Source organism: Dromaius novaehollandiae, chromosome 16 (assembly GCF_036370855.1).
Source record: "Dromaius novaehollandiae isolate bDroNov1 chromosome 16, bDroNov1.hap1, whole genome shotgun sequence".
In the NCBI taxonomy this organism is placed as follows: Eukaryota; Metazoa; Chordata; class Aves; order Casuariiformes; family Dromaiidae; genus Dromaius; species Dromaius novaehollandiae.
The window spans coordinates 7,722,487-7,745,594 of NC_088113.1; the positions used below are offsets into that span (position 1 = coordinate 7,722,487).

The window sequence follows — 23,108 nt, forward strand, 5'->3', positions numbered from 1 at the left end:
GTCAATACCGAGGTCCAGCTCTTCCTCCCTCTTTGGCATCCTTTGATATGCAAACTCTCGTGTGAGCGCCTCACAAGCCGATGTCTTGACTTAGTCCTTGAGTTATGGCGTTGCCCTATGGAGCAATTGCTTTTTACCGCTAGCGGCACAGATCCTCTCTCCGAACTGCCGTTGCCTCCGTCGCTTGAAGCCGCTCGGTCGAGGCGGCGACAAGGAGCACCTGCGACCTGAGCGCGCCGATGCCCGCGGGCATCCTCCGAGCACGGCTCACCTGCGCCCGGCCGCAGCGGCGAGAGGAAAAGGGAGGCGACGCGGCGTGCCCGAGCAGCACAGCACCCATGTCCCCCCCGCAGCTCCTTCCCCGCCGTTCTCCTGGGGGCGAGGCAGCTCATCTTGCCGGCAGCGTATTTCATGAGGTGGCATATTTGTAATCGATCAATCCTGCTCCAGGAGCACACCCATCATTCTTGGCACCATATGGCAACTAATCTGTCCTTAAGCAGTTAATTAGGCACCATTTGTATGCACGCGTCGCCCCTCGCGCGCGCTGAAGCGGCTGCGGTTCCTGCAGGAAGCTGTTTGTTTTGCTCTGCCTTTCTCCTGCCTTTGGGTGGAAAAAAACGAGATGTTTCTTACTCATTTTGTCGTTCGCGTGCTTTTCCGAGAACAAAAGTAATGAGGTGCTCACTGAGGTGCAATGCTGGGATAAAAGAGAGAAGTCCCTAAAGCACTGGGCTTGCATTTAGCAGACCAGGGGGGCAGGTTTTTTGCTCAACATGTGATTATGGGGTAATAGCTGATTTGGCAGGATTGGCCCTCCCTGTGTACCAAGGTGGTGAAGGAGCGAGGTGCCTTGAGAGAACCGATCAGACAAACTTCTTCAGCAAGCACTTGCATCTTAAATGCAATTTAGTAGCGAGCGTCATTAATTTCTAAGTCTAAAAGCACTTATTGTATTTAAATCTTTAAAGATTTTAGTGCTTGGCCTTTAAAAAAAAACGCACGGTATGGGTGTGTTTTGGTACCCACATGCATTTCACTGATGCTTCCAGTTCTCATTTAGTAGCTTACTGCTCGCAGAGCTGAGCCGGATCCAGTGTACTGCATGAAGCCATCTTCTGGAGGGGGGAGCGGGTATCATTGCAGACTACGAGTGCCTGAAAAACTTTCCAAAAAAAGAGAGGAATAAAAAAAACCCACAGCTCCATCCCACACAGGAGGCTAAGTGCATGATACAGAAATTACAATACCCTTGATCTACTATTTTTATTTATAGTTTTGCATTAGCCATTTCTGCAGTCCCCAAACCAGATCATTGCTCTATTATATCAGGCACTCTCCAGACCATGCCACAGACATCGTCCTTACTTCACCGTGCTCATAATCTATATGAAAGTCCAGGGAAGCTTGAGACTGGAGTTGTTCTTGTGCTTTTGTTACAAGTGGGGAGGTACAGCCAGGTTAAATGACATGACATAGGTCTTTGGCTCCAGAGGTAAAAATTGCATCTGGGTTCTGGATTCAGCTGTGCCTGACGTCTGGATGGGAGTCTACCAATTTCAGAGAAAGAATTGCATAATGGACAATCAGTAAACTGTTTGTTGGGGAAATTTTCTCCTAACTGAATGGTAGAATCAGGGAGTGAAAAGGCATGAGAATACGTTTCTATGTTGTTCATCAGTAATCACTGCTGTTTAGTGTCCTGACACTGAAATGGAGAATCCAGCGTCTGAGTTGGTTTGAAGGCACAGAAGCAGCATGTTCTTCCATTGCCTCCAACTTTGGCAAACTCCTTGTAAGTCTATGACAAATTACTGATCTGTCTGCGATTTTTCATACCTGTCTTGTATTCTATTTTGCTGTTCTTTGGTGTGATTACTGCATATTCTATCGCACAGCATCTTGTAAATGATATATCAACCTTATTGAACGTGGTGCTACCTCCTGCATTTGATGAGCTAAGTCCATCCTTGGATACTTACCTGCAGCTATTTGTGAACTGAAGGGAGTTGAGCGTGTGAGTGCGTGGGCTGTGTTTTCTCTGTAGAGAGGGGGGCTCCTTTGGCGCAGGAGTCAGATGCTGAAGTCAGGCCCATAACTGAAATGCTCTGAATTTTCTCAAGTGAGCTGGACCTTCTCTCATGCATAATGACAGCAGATGGGTAGCATTTCAAATGGTTTCAGACTTTCCTCTAGTGTTTATGGTCTTCTGTTAAATTTAATGTTCTTTTTCTTTTGAAGCAAGTATACGTGTACTAGGTACAAATAACATACAGGAAAAAGAACATTGTAATATGACTGGTTTGCTTAACCTGTCTTTGAGTTACTCTTTCCCCCATCCCCAGCCTCATTAACCCATCTAATTTTTGTTCCCTTCCCACTGTGATTGCTTTTTTGTGGCACATAGTTGATAAATGGCATTCCTGCAATTTAACATATCGCACAATTCTGTATGAATTGTTCAGGACCCGCCTTACAAAGCCCGACCTTGTTGGCCTGAGCTTAGTGAGGAGCAATATTGCTAGAGGTGGGGAGGTTCAGGCAGAAACCGTCAAAGATTCAGTACCCAGGTAGGAGTGAAACCCAGCTGCCTACTTCAGTCTCTGCTTCGTGAGACCCAAAGCGCAGCAAGAGCAGGGGGAGCTGCACGGGGGCTTTCCCTGACTGTCACTCCACTGCTGCTCAGGAGCCCCACTGGGGTCCAGGTCCTGTTGAACCAGGTGCAGGACACATGCAGGGAGCATTGCCCCCTTCCTTGCAGTCTTTACAGGCTGAGTAGATGAGAGAGCTAAGGAGTAGGGAGAGATGAATTGACAGGAAAATCTGCCAAGGCCAATTACTTTGAAGTTTCTAGAAGAGTAAGTTACAAATAATAGTGAGAGAAAGAACTGCAAGCTACAAACTCGCATTACAAGGTGCCTTCATGTACTAGGGACAGATAAATGAGATAGAAGGCATTTTTTATAGCCATCATTGGAAATGTCTCCTGGCTGCTGAGGGAGCAGCTGATTTTCTGCCTCAGTTAGAGGATGGGCCGGGATTGCTGCGCATCAGAGGTGACTGGTACACTGGCATTGCCCCATGGCTGCCCACCTCCGGGGGCACCCTGCTCTCCATCGCTTTGTGCCACCCCAGAGCAAAGAGGTCCTCCGTGGAACGGACAGATGATGCCGACTGCCAGCAGTTAGCTGCTCTGGCTGACTTCCCCGTGGGAGTCTGAAGGGGTGGGACCACTGTAACGTGGCTATGGAGATAAAGCCTTAAACTGTGGACAGTGGCAAAAAGCCATGTGTTCAAGGAGCAGAAATTTCCTGAGGCTAAGGGGAACAGCACAAAATCAAGAAGTCCTCTGTTTCTAGTAGGAGACACTGTACAAAGGAGACCTGAATGACGAAATAAGTCTTGTTTGCCACACTACTGCAGGAAGGGAGGGAGCTAGAAGGGTTTTTGAAGTAAAACCTTCTTCTACCAAGAGGAAGAAGGTCACTAAGGGGGGGAAACAGTCAGATAAGATTAACATAATAACAGCTGTTTGTATACCACAGTGACATAAAGGTGAAATGGAAAGACCCGAGGCTCGAGAAAGAAGTGGAATTTGAGTGTCAGTTAGGAAAAAAAGGAAAAGTGAAAAAGAAGAAAAGGGAAAGAGGTGGCTGGAGGGAGGAAGCTGAGAGGCTGCTACAACTTGAAAAAGTCATTTGAAGTACTACTGCATTAAATGAAGGAGGGCAACAAGGGGGGATATTTCACTTTGTCAGAAATTCTGAAGAACTGCACTAATAAAGCAAGGTGAGCAGCATGGTCAAGGAGGCCAAGAAGAGCAAAGAGACTGCTTTATGGTTCTGACAGATACATGGCTCTCCACCTGCGGTGGCCCAGATGTGGGACAAAGACCTGAAATAAGAGGCGTAAGATAAATAGTAATACATGAAGGCTTTAAATTAAAAGGGATCAATTTCTTTGGCATAAATAAGTTTCTTATAACCTCAGTTCCCTGTGATTCAGCATTTCTGATCATAAATAATTTACAGAAGTCAAAGGATATTAGAGACATGATTGCAAGAAATGAAGGTAAATTTAAGGAGATCGATCATTGACTGGAAGGATGGAATAGGATGATGTAACAGTTCTGTAGCAAACAGGACTGTACAGTGAACAGCCTGTGTGCAGGGCAAAATTTAGAGCACATTGTTCCCAAAATTATGGTTCCAAGCTTCCTGAGCTCAAAGAGTCTCTGTCCACTCTATTTCTGTTAAAGGTAATATCCATTTTATGCCAGGCTCCAAAGGAACTGGACTTCCCCAGACTCAAATAGATCAACTCTCCCGTGCTGAAGGGTAGAACGATGACAGTTACATATTAACCCGTGAGCTTGGCATGAGCAGGGATTGACCTCCACTGTGCTACCACTTAAGTTAACCAATTTTATCTCATTTGCACATATAATTTGCTGCCAAGGTGACATTATCAAGTGCTCATGATGATAAGGACATGCTGTTATTTAGAGCAAGAGAAGAAGAATAAACACAGGCTGGAAATCTATGCTGCAGATAAGGTTGGTTGAAAGGACAATAAAACAGAAAACATAAAGAGGGTGGTAGAATAGGGCTTGGCTCTCTGATTGATATGTCTGTAGCTCTTGTATCCATGTTGTTCAAACTGCTAGTACGATTCCAATAACTGTTTTTAGAAACTTTGCTTGAGGTTTGGGGGTTTGGGGGGAAGGGGATTGCCTTGTAGTTTTAAAGTTTTTTGTGCTGTTTTTTCTTACTTGTTTTTACTCTTCAGATCTAGCAAAGGACCAACACAGCTCTCACAGGACAGTGATTGGCTCAGAACCACATCAGACTGAGTGTAATCATTTTTAAAATTCCTGTACAGTAAGTTTTTTTTTTTTAACTTTAATTTTGCAACTGTAAAGGCCCTCACTATTTTGGATAAATCTTTCATATTACCAACTTTCTTATCTTTGCACTCCTTATACATCCCACCATATCCTGGGAACTGATTTGGAAATACTTTCAGTAGCAGCCCTGGTCTCCTCTGCTTAGATGGCTCTAGTGAGCAGCAGCTTCAGACATCCGAGTGCCGTTGATGTGGCAGCATCTCTTACTAGAGTACTGAACAGGAATCATACTCAGATGTATCCTAGCTTGAGAATGCCTAAAGTGTGAGCTGCTACATAACCAGTATGTTGGCTTTCTCTGAGAAGATGCACAACGACCCAGCTTTTGTTCTGTAACTCGGAGGAACAGGTACTGCGCTGAAAATGATCATGGCTGAAATACAGTCAGGGAGCAGTGAGAAAGGCTCTGAGGCCATCTCCCTCTCTGAAACATTGGTTATGACTAAAGCTTAGGCTTACCTAAGTGAGGAAGGCGTGAGCATGCTGTTTCAGCCATTTGAACTATAAAATTTAACCCATTACTGGTTGTTAGCCAAGCTCTGGGAACCAGCCACATCCACATTCCTAACCAGTTATTGCAAAGTAAAACATGTTAGCTTACTTTATATGCGTTTATTTTAAAGGCCACATTTTGTTGTTGATAGTGTTGCAAAGATATATATTTTTAACAGCCTTCAGACACCAAGCACATCTTTCAGCAGCCTCCAGGGTCCCAAATGACAGAAAGCTTCAGAGAAATTTATGCACGCTGCTCGTATTATCCCTGTGTTGTCGTGGTTGGGAATGGCGTGAGGTCTAGACAAACAAACAGGAAGCTGCAGCTCCCAGGAGCTGCCAGCCTCGAACCTCCCCGAGCTGTCTCAAGGTCAGAAATCACAGCTGCTCTCTCACAACTCGTGCTCACAACACTGGCAAGGCCCAGGCGTTCCTTTGAGGCAAATCATCCCCTGGAAGAGGGGAAGGAGAGAGGACAAGGACTAGAAAGGATAAGACTGGCCTGCCATTTTTGTATCACTTTGAGCTATAAAAATGGGGAAAAAATACCTTTTTTTTAAATGCTGAAATAAGCCCTCATAATTTTATATTTCCCCCTCATTTTACAGCATTAGCTGTGAGTACTTTTAATGAGTCTTTTTATGAAAACCTCCTTTGGTGTGGGGGAAAGTTATTAAGCCTCCTACAAAGGGACTTTATGGTTTTAATTATAAACAGGTAATGGAGTCTGTGTAAAAATTACCTTTTGACTTTGCAATAAAAACCCATTTTCCCCCAAGGTAAGAGCTCCATAAAGGGAGAATTATGTGGCAAGGCAATGGAGAAGTCAGCGCTGAGCTCAAAAGATGCCGGTACAACAGCAGCTTTCAAGGAGCCCTAGGGATCCATCGACCTTAGTCCATGGTATCAGTCTGCCTTTTCCAGGCCAAGGGAACTGCAGAGGGTAATGTAAAGCTCTCATGGGTGCTAGATTGCCCAGGCTGTCTCACCGTGCTGCGTTAGAGCCGCCTCCGGGCTGCTTTAACTTTGCTTACCTTAAGGACTCCCCCCAAAAAACCCAGCTGGAGACTGGTGCATAGTGTAGGACATAGCGGCTCTGCTTATCTCCTTGGAGCTGTGCTGTGAGCTGCCATGGCTTGGGAAGATTCCCTTTTTTTCTGGTTAATCTTCCTCGAGTTACTTATACTGGCTTCCTCACCGGGCTTTGTCCACACTGCAGCAGAAATCACCTGTGCCCCAACCATGGATAATGTGGTATTGGAAAAGCTTTCTCTTCCAGTGTCGTCTTCCCTTCCTCTTGCTGAAGGACCTGCTGGCTCAATACCAAGCTGTCTTCAGAGCCCCACACTACCTGTGAAACCCCTGCAAGAGCTGGTTGATTACTGGTAAAATGAATCATTGCTGCAGTAACTTGCCCTTCATATGTCCAATTTATTTGCCTTCATCGTGACCCCTTTTTCTCTGCATCCTTGCCATGGCTTTGACCCTGTTGCACTCAGCGGTGCTCTGGAGGGCCTCTGCATCTGAAACACCGTGAGAAAGGAGAAGGAGGAAAGAGCTGTCCTAAAATATCTTTAGGGAATGAGATTTCTCCTCTTCAGACATAGTGCCCCGCAGGAGACGTGTATTCTCCTGCGTTATTCCTAGTGCAGTATGAGTATAAAATTCCTTCTACTCGTTGTTCTGCTGGAGGCAGAGGCTGCCACAAAGGAAGGGCTTTTCCATCAGCGCTGGTGCTGGGGAGGTCAGTCAATGTTTGAGCAGCAAGTGCAGCCAAGACCCATAGCCGCAGCCTCCCCTCCGTTCCTTATCTTGAACGCAAAATGCTGGCTTGCCTCCTGAGGTGGAGCGCATGCTTTTTCTGATTTTTAGAGGGATAATTTTCTTGGCAGTAAGACCTCAGCTGGCGTTCAGCTCTGAATTCAGCTGTGCTTGTGCTGCAGACCTCTGAGGGGACCTTGAGCAAGTCGCTTAATTTTGCTTTGCCTCTCCATTCGCCCATCTTCCTTCCTTCTGCTCTTCCTTCCTCTCCACGAGGTGGGAAATTCTGTGATGAACGGTTGTCTTTTAGCATAAGGTCAAATGATCGAGAGGGACTGAGTTACTGTGACTTAGTGAGTTTATAATGTCACTCGTCCATCAGCAAGAACTGACTGAAGGCGCACTTAGCTCGCTTATGCGAGGAAGTAAAGTATATTATTTTAAAACATCATAAACTGAGACACTTCAGCCAAATGCCTACTGCACTTGACATAAGGGATGGAGGAGGACCGAAGACCCTGAAATAAAAATGTTTATAGAGAGCATAAAACCTCTTTTTTCAGAGCATAACCCTGGAGTGCAAGCGCGCTCTCGGAGCGGAGTTCAGCGAGGATGGTTCATCGGGACGCCCTCTTGCAGCAAGTCCTCTCCGGCGGCAGATCAGGTAAGTGGCACCACATGCGACCGGTTGTTGCGGCAGCGATCAGCAGCTCCCTGATGAAGCAGGCAGGCGGCTGGAAACGGGCTGCTGGGTGACCCGTACGGGGAGACCGGCGAGCACCGCACAAGCGGTGGCTGTCAGCCCCAATGCCGGCACGCGTGGCAGCATCACGAGGCCTCGGGCTCCTCCCCGGCTCCGGGTGTTACTGTGACCCTAGCCCACATCGGCCGCCTGCTCCATGCACTGGACTTGCTAGTTATTTGACTAAGTTAATATGCATTCAGTCAATATAATTTCCAGTTGGCCTCTTTGAGCTGCGAGATTGAGAGAGAGAGAAATAAGTGAGGCGGGGAAAAAAGCAGCTGAACATTACAGCCTGTAATTTGTTGTCTTTTAGTTCTCCCTGTATATCATTTGTAAGGACATATAGACTGTAATGGCTCATCTATATTCCTCTAATCATTAATGAGGTGCTTTTTCATGCCCTAAAGTTAATGTCATAAAAGTAAAGTGTTTTTTCTACTGCAGGTCCATGTGAGTTCTTTATACAAATGCTGTAGTGCCCTTCCTAATGTATTTGCTATAAATCTTGATAGCATTATTTGTTTTGTTTTTCTATCTAAATGCGGTGTTGAGTGAAAACAGCCTCATTATCTCTATTTTTAAAGAGAATTCACTGTCTTTGAAAGGTGCTATATTAACAGTCCTAGAGACAGAAATCCCTATACGTACAGAAGAGGCACAGCATGGGCAGACAAACTGAGCCTCCCCCTTCCTTGCTGTTGTACTTTAAGGGAGAAGTGGTGCTTTACTTATCTGTCCTGGGCTCCTGTGGGTTCAACAAGTAGCCTTACTTGCACCTTGGCTTTTTACTTGCTAATAGCAATGGCAAATGAAAGATTTTATGAAATCTAGCGGGCCACATGTTTGCTTTTTGCAAACTTTATTGCCTCTTCTTTGGCTTTGAGACAGTTGACTTGTAGCAAGCTGAGCCTTGTACTGCCATTCGTAATAATCATATTCATCACAGTATTATCTAACAGTTAATTGAATCTGGATCCCCACTGTACTAGACTCCCTTTTCAATTTTTTGGGGTCTTATTCCCACAGTATTTCTCTGGCTGTCTCTAATGCTTCCTTGCTTTCCTGCATTTTGCTTTTAAAGTCTCCAGCAAGCTACCATCTTACCAGTCACTATCCATAACCTTACTGCAACTTACAGGGAATTCTTTGGGTCACATTCCTCAGCGTGTGCACAAGCTAGACTGAGTGGCTGTGATACGGATAGTGCTTCAGTCAACTGAAGTTTCACTACAGCTGCCTTAAATGAGGTCGTACAATTTGGTTTCAAGGAGGTTTAACTCAGCTCATGGCAGTATTTTAAGTCGTGCCAGGAAAGTAAGGTCGATTATGCCAAATTTATTCTAAAATCTAGCCCAGAATTTAAGTATATAATTTAAGTGTATACACTTGAACTCAGTGTATACAGTTTGGCAACTCTAGAAATCAAGAGAAATGTCCGTTTGTATTTAGACCTTATCCAAGGATCAAGAAGTAATTCACAGCCTTAAATAAGCTTCTTACAATTACAGATAACAGGGTGCTTGGGAAGAGAAAAGAAAGCACTGATTTCTTAGTTGTATTGCTGCCTCAATGGCTGGTAGCCCTTTTCAGAGATCAGGAGTCTCAGCTTATAGGAACTGTACAAAGAGAACAAAAAAGATGTTCCCCTTCTAAAGACCATGTATTCTGGTAAGAATATAGGTGATTGCAGATGGATACAGACAAACAGAAGGAGAGATACATGACAGAGACAGCAGACTCAGCACTGCGATGTCAGGAGAGTGTTAAGAAGGGAGCTGAGAAGGAAAGAGCGGGTCTTTTCCAAGGGTGTGTAGGAAACTGTGGCAGAGCAAGGAGATGCCAGAGGTCTAGCCTGTGCCATCTTCTCACTAGTGGACTCCTCTGCTCTTTCAGAGGGATATTGTTTGGGAGGAGGTGGCCTCAGTTGTGGCTTGCTGATGAATGCCACCTTTTTGGTGACTTCTTTACTCGGGCGATTAGATTTTTGGCATAAGCAACAAACACAAAACACATCACAGTCAAGTTCGGAGCTGTAATCTTCTGCACTGCCTTTCCTTCCTTTCGAGAAGCCTCTTGTAGCATTGACTAGGTTGGAAAGAAAAGCAGCAATGTTTGCTCCCTCTGTCCTCACCCCATGTTGTTGCATGAGATAACAGAGCAGGGCACTTTGCTGAGAAAATCCATCAGGAAGTAGGTGGATATGCAGTTGCTTTTCACATCTGGGAGTTATTCATAAGAACCCTTATTTCCTAATGAGAAAAGGAAAACGCTACAAAAAAGAGTTAGAGAAAATGGGAAAGCAGAGAGCATTAAGAAAATGGAGTTTCAGGAGGGAGACCATTTTAACTGTGCCTTTCTCCCTTGCTAAAATCTGCCATTTTCAAAGATAGGAATAACTATCTCGGTCCTGCTGCATCTTCTTGGAATGATAAGGATTGCTTTAAGCCCCTGAGCCTCCATAAGGCCTTTCCAGAATTGCTTATGGTTGTCTATTTAGATGGAATTGATAGCTAATCTCATTCCTACACATACCCACGTGCACCCACACTGACATGCACACACACATTCCCTCTTTCATCGCCCTCCCTTTCTTCAGAGACTCTTCATAAGCACATTTGAGGTTGTCATTCAAAGTCCTTTGAAATCAAGGAGGGTCATTCTTTTGGTTCTAGTGGGCTTTGGCTGGGGATCCTTATTTTAGAGCAATCTTATTTTCTTCTTAAGAAATTCCTCTGAAGATTCTCAAAGGAGGTTAAAGAAATGATATTTATACCTCAGACCTCTGCCTGGGAGTTACGATACTATCCTGTGTCAGTATTAGTTCCATGTTACAGATATTTAAAGAGTTAGAAAGCGGTAAGTGATTTTTCTAAAAAGTCTTGTGACAAAGTCCAGTTCAACAAACCACTTATGAATATGTTAAAGTCTTGTTAGTCTCACTGGGAATCTGCAGTGTGTTTTTCTGAATCCCAGCCAAAACAAAATCCTCCTGATTCCCACTTAACCATTAGAAAGAGTTGGATTTATTTTCTCTTCCAACACATTTACTAAAGGTTTTAAAAACTCACTGCTAAGTTGTAGGTGTGCAAGGTCTTGAGAATTTATGTCACAGAGTCATGTAGTTGGGATCCGATTTTAGAAGAGCTCTCTCTCTTACATGTAGTGTATTAAAATCAATAGATGCACTATCTGCTTTGTACGCCTACTTTTCTTCTCTTATTTTCAGTCATCTTTTCTGGTCTGCAAAAGCATTAGCCCTGCCGATCCTCTTTGCACAGTTACTTTGGTTCAAAGAAATGCAGATTGGATAGTTGCTTTACTTCAAAGGTAAGCAGGCAGGAGGGAAGGCACTTCACCTTCCTCCTGAGGAACTGTTTGTACTAGAGGAAAGTGCTTCAGAAGCTCCGAAAACATTTTCCATCAGGGAGTATTTCTGTCACCAAAATATACTTACCGTTTTGATCTTGGCAATTAAGCATCACGAAAGTTTTGTATATGTACCATTTGAAAAATGCAACTTGCTAGGAAACATTTTTTGATGATGGCTGTTTTCCTTTGTCCTCCCCCTGCCAGTTTTCCTGCTGACAGCACTCCAGCTCTTCCAGAGTCCCATCTTTACAGAACACGAGATCCCAGAGATTCTGGTAATATGCAAATCTATGCAAATCTTTTTTATTCAGAAATACGCTCTTTTTCCCTTTCTCTTTCTTATTGTAAGTGAAGCTAACCATGCACATAGAAATGAAGTAGCTAGTTTATCTATTCAAACTTCTTCTATCCAGGTAGATCCCAAGAGAGATTTTTGCTTGTCAGAGGAAAGGAAGTTGAGTTCCAGGCTCCTTTCTTAATCTCATCCCTACCTTTCAAATCACCTGACATCCACAGCTCAATATATCTTTCATAAAAATTGGTGTTTATGACTAATTTTTAAAAATACAGCTATTGTCAGGCACTGCTGAAAGGTGCATCAGATGCTGAAGGTTTTCACTGCTTTGGAGCTAATTAGTTGTAGATATTAGCAATTACAGTACTGACTTTTAAAATTACAGCTACTATAGTTCAAAAGAGACAGATGGCTTTATTTATGAAAAGGGATTTTAGGGCTGCACACAGAAGACTCCACAGGAAAACAATGTGTTATAAGAAACAATATCTCGTAAACTGTGATTTTTCAGAGAGTTCAAATTTCAATTCCCATTTCCTCATTGTCAGCCAAATCTGATGCAGCTGCTTTTTTAAATCCAGGAATATATGTTTGTTGATTTTCCATAACAAAATAAAAACAAACAAATAAAAACAGAAACTCCAACTTTTCCTCAGAGCTGGATGTATTGCAGAATTCACCTGCAGCCTCATTCGAAACCCTTTGAACTCACTTTTGTTAACGGCAGCGTGCTCCTCTGTCTTATTATCACTTTCATTCGGTGCCCATTATATCAAACTTCGGCGTCTGAAATTTAGTGATTAACCCTTTGACTTGTTTTAAGGTTGTTCTTGTGTGATATTTAAAATAGCTGGAGCACAGCACTCCTTTTCAGAGTGGCTGTGATGATGATTTGCGTATCATGTGCCAGTGTTGTACCTAGGCATCACTTTAAAATACATGTTTGATCCCAGGCGTAGATGGCTCAGTGTTCCTGTGACTGCAGTCGCTGCTCTGCAGCAGAACTTGGAGCAGTGGTGGGTAACAGCCCCACTCTAATGTGCAGCTGGGAGGAGAGGAGGAGAAAAGTCATTCTTGTTCAGAAGAAGCTGGCCAATGACATGTCCTGCAGGAGAGATCAGAAGATATTACAGAATGATGTAGACAGTGACAACTTTTTCATTCTTCAGCAAAAAGTCCAGAGCTGCCCCAAACTGGACAGAATCCAGTGAGAAAAGGCTCCCACGGAGTCCGCTGGAGACTTTGCCATGAAAACTGTTTCTATGTAGACAGATAGGAGATGAGCACAGTGACAGGCAGTAGAATAAAACTTGTGCTTGATTTCAGGTGAAGAACAAATCTTATCCTAGAAGAGTACGTACCTGTTAATGTTCTATTCTTCTTCTGCTGTTATTTTCTTTTCCAGTTTTAAGAGCAGCTCTAACAATCTCTTTCCTGTCAGCACAACATATGTCTCCTCTGCTAGGCTGTTCCGAACAGAATACAAAATGGAAGCTATTTCCAGAAAGTACAGCAAATATTAAGACATGCAGAAGTTCAGGACACAGGAAAAAAAAATTCACAGCACTTGCCTGGCTCTCCTGAATACAGTGTAGCTGCCCAAATATTCAAGAAGAGTCCAGACTGTTCCAAACAATGAGACAAATTCTGAACCTTAGTCATATGAGGTGAGTCATTTATGTTTTGGAACAGTCATGTGTCAGTGTTACTTTTACATTTCTTTGGTTTGGTGCCTACTTCTCCTGAAAAATTGGACAGCCTGTATGATCTTGTCCACTCATCAGAGTCTCTGGCACTCAAGCTGCTCTTTGTGGCTATTCGAATGACAAAGATCAATTGTGTAAATTGTCTTTCATTCTCTGGAGTACTGCGTCCCAGCACAAGAAAGATATGGATGTCATGGAGAGAGTCCAGCAGAGGCCACCAAGCTAGTTAGAGGGTTTGAGCCCACGGCACACAACACAGGCAGAGCTGGGTTGCTCAGCCTGAAGAAGACACGGTGAAGATGAGATCTTATTGCTGTCTACAACTGCTGAATGGGAGAAGATGGAGAAGATGGAGCCAGACTCTTCTCAGATGTGCATGTTGGAAAGGTGAGAGGCAAAGGGCGCAAGCTGCAAAAAGAGGAATTCCAATCAACTATTAGGGAAAAAGACTCTCATAAAGAGGGTAGTCGCATTGGAATTTGGCACAGAGAAGTTTTGAAGTCTTCGTCCTTTGAGACATTCAGAACCCAGCAAGTCTCTGAGCAATATGAACTAATTTGGCCTGCTTTGAATATGGGGCTGAACTGGAGACCTCCAGAGCTCCTTCCAACCAATGTGCTTTTGTAAAATACAGCATATGTGAGTGGCAGAATTTTTGCTAGCTCACTCTGCTGGATATAGTACAACACTAACACCAAAAACAAGTCCCCAGAGTTCTGCTGATACCTTGTTTTAGGTAGGAAGGAATGATTTTATCACACCCTAATCCAATGTATTCCTATCAGCCAAGTACAGACCTAGATTAAACCAAAATTTTTCTATTTCATCACTGAAACAATGTAATCGCAGACCTTTACAATGCTACTTCTCCTATGTTGCCTGGCAGATGTGTCTAGAAGAAGGCATCTTTGGAGTAGAGATTGGCGCTTCTGTGCCATTTTCACCCTCAGTCTCCTAACAGCACAGGAGCTATTCAGTGTCCTGGTGGTGACATCTGTGCATGTGGAAGGAGACAGAGGCCACCACTGCATGTTCATGCAGAACCTTGAGTACCCATTGCATGACCATTGTTTGCCATTGCAAACAATGCAATCTTCAGGCTGCGGCTGGAGCTGGAGCCACCCTCCACAGGCAGTACCCAAGGCTAAACAAAAAGCTGGTTCCTATTTTAGAAGAGCTTATTCTCATAGGCTCACTAGCAGCTCTAATAAGATTTGCATTTGTGGCTTTGAGGTGGAAGATCTTAATTCTCAAACTGCTGCTTTCCATCTAGCTAGCATGACGTTACGGTTCTTAAGTCATCTTAGGGTGAGGGCAGACATACCCACAGTGTCTGCTGCCAGTTAAAGAGCGCTTAGGAAGTACTTGGTTGAAGGATTATTATTCTGTAAGAAAGCAGAGTCTACACATAGGTCTCTCTGTAGCAAAACAAGACTCTGCACCATAAGGACAGAGAACAAGCTGCAAGCTACTGTGAAAGGAAGACTCTACTGTGTTTGGTGTTCTGTAATCTTTAAATAAAGCATAATTTAGTTGTTAAATATGAGCTCTCACTGCTTTAACATTAAGACCAATATGACTCCTGGCACTAAATGTAAGCTAGGGATAAAGGCAGTAATAAGGAAATGCAGGAGAATAGTGTGACACAGTTTTATTTCCAGCAAAACTGGGGGGGGGGGGGGGAGGAGGGGGAAATCTATTTATTTTAGGATTATGAAATTGCAGCGCTTTTTGTTTTGTTTTGTTTTGTTTTTAAAACATCAGAAGAGGATAAATGAAGATAAGTGGCTGACTCAGGCATTCTGAAATTTGTGCTGAAGCTTTCTGTTGTAGCCCGTCATTACTCTGTGGACTTGTGAAGCAAGAAAATATGGAAGTATTAAGTGAAGATGCCATTGAAACAAACTGTTCAGTTATAAGGGCTGAAAAAAACAGCTTGTTTTTATTGGCCCTTACACATTTTTATTTTGCTGCTCACTTCTCGTTATACATGGCATAGCTCTCCAGAGAGCGAAAACAGACATATGGAGAGCCTACCGACCTGTGCCTAGTACTTAGACTTTGCACATGCATTACTATGCTACATGGATTTATTATACACTAATAAATAATATAGTATCTTATGTTCATATAGCACCTTTCTATTCCCAAAGATTCCAAAGCACTTTGAAAACAGCAGGACTTAATTGTCTTCTCACTTTGCTTTTATGCACCTTTGACATCAGGGGGATTACTCTTGATTTACACTAAAAATATACAAGAACTACTATCTTCCCTCTGGAGCACAGCTAAGAGGAACCATGGCAATTATGAAAGATCACTTTGAAACACAAGAAGCCATTTATGACAGAGAACAAAAATGAACTTTTTTGGCTTAACAGACAACAGAATGCTGCAGAAAAGCAGAATACCACAAGCCACAGCCGCAATTTGGTTGGGAGTCCATGGATCAGGAACACCTCTTAGAGTCTGAAGTGGCCAACCTTGGTTTAACATTTCACAGGAAAGAGGGCACTTTTGTAACAGTGCTGGAATATCAGTTTGGTGCTTACAGTTGTTCACAGCCAACTTGTATTCACAGGAATTTCACGGAAATTGTCCCTCCCCTGTGGGTAATGCCTACATGAGGGGTAGACTTGGCATGCATATAGTTCATTTCTAGCAAGAGATAAGTCCCTGTAAAACGGTCTTTGAAAACAATATTCTAATTTTTCCTTGATTTGTGAAGGATGTATGATCTAAAATGTATAGTAGTGAGAGCGGTGTCCTGTAAAGAGTACGGTACATGGTACAGTACTGAGATCAGTGTCCCCAGTTGGACTCTACTGACGAGTGAACATTTTTGATCAAAACATTAAAAAAAAAAAGCAGATTTTTATTTTCACAAAAGCCAATGCTTCAAAAGTCCGAACTATTCAGTCCATGCAGAATTATTCATTAGAGAAAAAATCAGAATATTCTGATGTTTTAAAATGCTTTACTGTTTTGAAATTTTCTTTAAAGTAATTTTGGGGGAGTTTTCACTTAATATTTTAAATGGCGCAGTGAAAACAGCATTCAACCAAAACAGGAAAAAAAATTCTAATTGCACCTTCATTTTTTTGGTTTTTTCAGGCCACTTAAGAATCAAACACTTTCACTTTGATTAGAAACATTTTTATTTTTTAATTCCTTATGAGCTAAAAAAAATCCATAATTGCCTATCTTTAATGATGAAATATTATTTTTGTTATTCTGTTTTGATGTTTGACTGCCAGAGCGAGGAGGAACTAATTTCTTTCTCTTTCTACCAGCTCAGCTTTGGCCAAGGCACAAACGGAACGGAGAACTGGTTGTAGCCAAGGGGTCTGTGGACAAAGGCCACCGCTTCAGTGCTTTGCAGCTGGGGCTCTGCCCTCTGCATCCTGGGTACTTACATCTGGGATAAGAAAAGAGTGAGAATGAGATGGAAGGTTCAGGGTCTACGGTTGGCTTCTGAATTGTGTTTCCCATCGCCTCAGTCCTGCTGTGCAGCTTTCAGGGTTTTGGTTTTGTTTCCTGAACATGGAAACACAGGCAGAGTGACACCAATGTTTAAAAATGGATAGAGCTGCTAAGGGCAAATGGGGTAACAGCGTTCCTGTGGGATGGTCCTGCATTTCCCAGCTTGTGCAGTTCGGGGTTTGAGCGATATTTGTCCCTGAGAGTCTCATTCAATCATAAGCTTAGTTTAGTACAAGTGCGAGCTCGAGAAAACCTATTATTCTGCTATTAATAAAGGGCATAGATGTTTTCACAGGGCTGCCATGGTTGGACCTGCCGTCTCCCCCGCCGAGGGCTGGTAGCAATTACTGGGTGAGGGAACGTGTTCAGCGGGGCTGCGCTGACCGCGGCGCGGGACTCCTTGTGTCCCTGGGCACAGGGAGCCCTCGTTTCAGCTAAGGCCACATCTGTGTTTTGGGCAATGCTGGTGTCTTGCCCCATATCAAAAGATGACCTGAGGCCAGCCGCTCTCGGGTGCAAGGTGGGTAAGATTCACCAAGGTTACTGGGAGTTACTGGAAACGAAAATTGGAATTGCAGACACAAAATAGGGAATAGGCTGAGGAAACTACAGCTGCCCAGAGAGGAGAGGGGAGGGCATGGCATGGGGAATCATGAGCATACGGCACATCCCCTTGGATGGCAGTAAAAGAAGTAAATGCCCCATCCCATGAGAAAATTGTTGGCTTTGTCCAAGATGATGCTGGGGGAGGCATCTTAGATTTCATGAACACATGCACCCACACACATATGCCCTCTGCTTTTGCTGCAAGGCCTCAGGACTTGAAGCAATTCTGTCCAGGCAGCCAGAAGTCCAGTGAAGATACAGAAAGGATTTGAAAGCAGGGATTACATCTTCTCAGAGGGAATTACTGCAGCCCTGCAGAGTTTACCACATGATAGATGAGAGCAACTGGGCAAGGGCAAAGTACGTTGGCTGTTTTAAAAATGTCCATGTTTATTCTAAAGATGGAAGTAGTGCTTCAAGAGAGAAATAAAGCAAGGACGAGGAAGCAGCAATAAACCAGGCCTGTTGTGCAAGCAAGCAGTTGCCTTCCCAGGGGAATCTCCCAGGCCTCCTGACGTGCGAGGTGCTTCCCATCGGTCACTGCTACCTGGGCTGCTACTGCAATAAAAGTGCCCTCGCGATGGCTGGATGGGAAGGCCAGGAGCTCCTGGCTGGGGTACGGCCTCCATTCCCTCAGTCCTCCTGGGAGAGGTTGCATCTGGGACATACTAGGGTTTTGGTCTAAATCAGTGTCTTCCTGCTTGCTGTTTATAGATTTCCAAGGAGAAGACTTTATTCTGGGCATTAAGGATTGCTTCTCACTGCCAGCTTTCCAAACGGCTCAAGAACTTGAAAAGTGATGATTCTTCACAAGGAAAGGGATGCTCTTCTCAACTGAATAATTCTTGAACCTATGGAGCTGCACATTTTATGTCACATGTGTGCACAATATTCAGAGGTGAGTTCTTATAAATGGCCTGGGAACCAAATAGGATGCAACAGCATCCTTGAAAAGAAATTCAACTTAGAGGTACTAAATACAAGCTTAACTTGCTCTCAGAAGGCATTTATATGAGAAATGTGGCCACATTTGTTCCAAGGTGCAATAAAGAGACTGATCTCTTTCTGTGCTGAATGTTAGTATTAAAAGAAATGGTTAGAAATAAATAGGTTAAAATGCTGCTTCTCCTGAATATATCTGCTTTCAGTGGATTTCAAATCAAACTGGCTTGGTCCAGAGAACTCAGGCTCCCATGTGTTCGCCATAGCTGGGGAAGGTAAATGTGGTGTACTCTTGCCCAGAGCTCTTACTTTCTCTTCTTTGTCACAGGAGTGACCTGGAACAGGAAAGAAATCTGTCTGCCAGAGCCTCCGTGAGAGACGGCTCCAAACCCCAGGTCAGCGCTGGTCGGGCATCTTCTTCAAGCTGGTTCTCTGATGCTGTGAGAGCAGGACGATGTGCAGGTAGATGTGCCTCTGTCTCTTCCCACTAATTGCTGAAGGAGCCTAGGTGACTTGTGCAAGCTGTTTACGTGGGTAATATTATGTTAGATGAATCTAGACCCTGGGGAGCTCTTCATGGCTTTCCTGGGCTTTTGGCCAACCTCTTGGAAAATAAGTATAACATCCTGGAATGACACTGTCACAATTGCTTTTTGCTGACAATAGCAATCATCTGAATTTTGTGCATAAGGAAAAAATGTTTCCATATTCTCCCTACAACGCTGAGCTGAAATCCTGTCTTTTAACACTTGTAATGTTACAGAACATTGCCTCCAGATCTGAACGTGTCAGCTCAGCCTGTCTCTAGGTGCGAGGTCACACTGTAGAGAGACGTCCAGAAATGCCCTTGAGTGTTGCTCTAAAAAGAAGGAAATTTTTACCTTTTCTTCTGACTTAGCAATATGTTGGCATCCTACAATAACACCAGCAGACAGTTACAGTGATGTTTCCATTTAACTTCTCACATGGCCTTTATCACTATAGCCTTTGAACAGCTCATAAACTTCTTAGCTATCCTTGGGATACCTCTGCAAAGAGAAACTGTGTCACAGTGAGTCTGAGTGACTCGCCTCAAATTATATGAGGATTCGGAGAGAGCTAGAAATCAGTCTCGAGTCCTGCTGGAGTTCCCAAACCACTGAACCCCCTTTCTATAGTGTTTTGGGACAAGGCTATAGAACACGGCATGTTTCCTAATAAAAGTTCCCAATACGTTACCCTATCTCCCTTGCAGAGTGCTCCCCTTGGAGGCTCTTTGGCTGGAATTCAAAGCTAAGATTTGCAGAAGTGACTACTAAATTTTGGTACCTTGCAATTAAAAAAAAAATATCCAAGAAGCAGCAAACCTAAATCTTTCTCTTCCCAAAAGGACAGAACAGTACCTTTTCCACAAGCTTCTGTTCATCATCATTGCTAAAAACATTATCAAAACACAGCCGAGAGGTCCCATGTTGTTTGTTCCCTCTAGCTTGCACGCAGGTTGGACAGGGCATGAATGGAACAGCTCCAGTTTATTGTTTGAGCCTATCAACAATTAAATAAAATTTTTGAGCAAGTGCATTTGTATTATAGGAAAGATAATATTCTTCCTAAAATAATATTATAAGTGTAATTAAAAGAACTCCCAGAAGAAGAGATTCAGCAGTTTTGGAAAAAAATTCAGTCTTATGTTAACTATAATACGAAAGGGCAGGACAGAGACTTCTAAATGCTTCATTTTATGTTGTCTCTGTAGTATTTTAGGTGTTTAGAAAAAGATTCTGTAAAGCACTGCCCCTCCGTATGGATGCCTCACAACTATGCTTTAAATTGTCGAGTATTTAACAGAAAATTGAAGGAAAAATCATTCTGTCTCATGCAGACATGGTTAGGATCATCATATTTATGCATTGCCTTAGGGAGACACAAGCCTCTCTCTGTGCCTGCTTGCTCCTGGAAAATAGGTGTGCGCTGTGCTTGCAGCAACTGGTTATAGCCACTGGACAGTGCTCATTATATTGGGCAAGATGACAGCCTTCAGCTGTTTCCTCTGCTTTCCCACCATCTACTTCAGATGTTCACTTATTCCTGTGTCCAGATAGCTCACAAATAGCTCACAAACAGCTCCAGAGGATGTTCTTGTGCATCTCAGGTGATGCAGGCGCTATGCCATGCCTTCACTATACTGCTGCCCACTTGCTTTGGGCAAGTGTGTGCTACCCTGAAATGTTTTTAGAAAAAGCTTTATTTTTTTATGTTTTTATTCATTGAAACTGAAAGCAAAAATGCATGCTGCAGTAGGGTTTTTGTCTATGTCCTGAGATTTCATACTAGTTTCATATAAACAATCACATTTTTACCCCATGAGATGGGTAGAAATGAAAGCTGCTTTTTTTTCCAGGGAAACATCTGTGACTTAAACTTGGGATCAGCAAATCCCTCACAGAAAAAAAGTTTGCTCAGTCCCCTTCACTTAAGTGAAAGTGGTATAATGTCTCTGCCAATTTATTTGTGCATCCGAGACTTTGCTAATGTGCTTTGATTTATAGGCTCTCTCATATCACAGTATAACCGTACTTTTTATTTTTTCCCCTCCACAATCCCTTGCATGCACAGTTCCTGCTGGGCTTTCACATATTAATCTTTGATAGTATTTCCTTGTGTCTTGCATGAGCAGACAGCATCATGAAATTGGCTGTGCACCAACTTTCTGCCTTTCCCTTTTCACTTTTCTCTCCCTGCCCCATAGTATTTACCTGTGGATATGCATGTCTTCATCCTAGCCATCGTTCATGGCACTGTGTCTGCAGTGCACAGCATTGCCGGGGAGCAGGATGAGGGTGCATGGTGTCGTTACTTAATTTAACGCCACAGTGAGATGACAGCAGGTTTTCCCACTTTTGAGCAGAACAATTTAAGTGACTGTAGCCAGTCTCGGAGATGATCTTAAACTAGGCTCCCATTAGGCTAAGACGGGTGTCGTGCAAGCCTATGTCTATGCCCAAGTCTACAGTTGGAAGGTCCAGCCTTAAACTCCTAGGGCCCTATGCAGAGAATAGCATTGATTGTAATGTTTTATATGTTTTTTTGCATGTCCCAAACTTCATGTTTGTTTAAGCTTGTGTGTCCAGAGCTTAGATAAAGAGCAATGCATATTTAGAGAATACTGACAGGAATTACAGTTTCACTGGGGTGCTAAGGATAGCTTTTAGATTTAGGGAGGAAAAAGCTAGATTTAATTGTGTCCTTTTATTTGTGCAAAAATTCAGAGAATGCCAATATCTAGGAATTTGGCCTTTCCACGCTTTCTTTCTTTCTTTTTTTTTTTTTTTGGTTGTTACTCTTTTCAAAGTCTTTGATAGTTACACATGAATATGAATTCCTAAAACGGGTAATGGCCACTGGCAGCTTTCATTCTGGATATCCTAGGGATGGAGGGGGGATGTATAAAGGCAGGGATAAAGGCCCTAACTTTGTCGACCCTGTTTGAAAGCTGGGCTCACAAAATAGTTTAATGGGAGAATTTGGATGCTGGGTAACTTTTTCCCGACACTTTTAGGTGCACTGACTGAGAGGAGGATAATCAAATTTAAGTGACTCTGCTTAATTCACTGGAAACCATACGATCCACCACTGTGACAGTTCTTCTAAATGGCCTGCTCCATTATCACAAACAGTTTGGGATCCCTGGTGTACAGACTAGCACAGAGCCTAGGCAGCAAAAGCCAGCAAGACATTTTCCCAAAGCTGCTGGAATTTTTATGATTGCTGTATTTTAAACTACTTACAAACATACTGTTAATCTGCTCCCAAATACACCTATGTTTTAGGATCAAGATAAGTGCATTTGAATGCAAATGTGGGTAATGCAATGCAAATTGCTTTAATGAAAACGAGGCTGCCTCTTTAAAAGCATTGGCATCACCAAAAGAATACAGGCTCATATAACTTCCCGGAATGCACAGCATCATGAGTTTGCTTTCAGAACTAGACACTCACCAAGGAAGGCCCATACAATACATAAAAAAGAGGAAAGTACAATGAACAGGGAATAAGGCTGAGATGAAAGGAAAGAGGGGGAGAGAGCAAAGTGAGAGGGAAAGAGGATGTTACAATAATCAACAGAAGATGAAACCTGCATCTGGTCACAAAAGAAGAAGAAACAATATATATACGTTAAAAAGAAGCGAGGGGAAAAAATGGTTTTAAGCTGGAAATGGTTTGGAATGAATATCCTGAGGCCAGTCCTGTCCCAGATCTGATCCTAAATTGAGTGCAATGAAGGGGTTTTACCTTCAGCGTTCAAAGGCAGAAGGATCTGTCCCCAGGGCTCCATATGAGGGACTGTGGCTGCATCCAGAACTAGATCTGAACCTTCAGCTTGGGTTCCTCTTCTTAAGCTGGAGGCTGCTGCCAGGCCTGAAAAAGAAGTGAATGGAGGTCTTCATAGGAAAGGCAGAAAACACTTGGTATTGTCACTAGTAAGCAATAATGTTTTTGAAGGGCTTGTGGAACAGATGACGTTGCTGGGGCAGGAAACCCTGTGACGTTTGCTCCCTGTCACCTTCTGAAGTGTATAATAAAGATGTAAGCCCTTTTTTATTGCCGTTCAGACTGGCTGACACTGGGGAGGCCATGTAGAACAGGATGGCATGTACAGAAAACTTGGATACATTTAAAATGCCCACAGCCCTTTTATTCCTGGGGCTGCTGGGAGATGTGCCCGTCCCTGCAGAGCCGGAGCCCTTCAGCAAGGCAGTGATGGCAGGAACTTCCTGGGCTGCTCAGATCAATGAACCACTATCACAAACGCTTTGAGCA

General features: G+C 43.4%; 2 long non-coding RNA genes across 5 annotated transcripts in view; both read left to right on the forward strand.

Moving 5' to 3' along the window:
• Positions 1-7,309: 7,309 nt before the first annotated feature.
• LOC135330098 (uncharacterized) lies at positions 7,310-12,030 on the forward strand. The gene is made up of 3 exons (XR_010391860.1): positions 7,310-7,438; positions 7,726-7,826; positions 11,481-12,030. It is a non-coding gene; the product is annotated as an uncharacterized LOC135330098 (long non-coding RNA).
• Positions 12,031-14,997: 2,967 nt separating this feature from the next.
• The window catches only part of LOC135330099 (uncharacterized), an 89,883-nt gene continuing 81,772 nt past the window's right edge, over positions 14,998-23,108 (forward strand). For all 4 annotated transcript variants that reach the window (XR_010391861.1, XR_010391862.1, XR_010391864.1 and 1 more), the window contains exons 1-4: positions 14,998-17,280; positions 17,768-17,982; positions 18,081-18,264; positions 18,637-18,770. This is a non-coding gene — a long non-coding RNA (uncharacterized LOC135330099). The remainder of the gene's footprint in view (positions 17,281-17,767; positions 17,983-18,080; positions 18,265-18,636; positions 18,771-23,108) is intronic.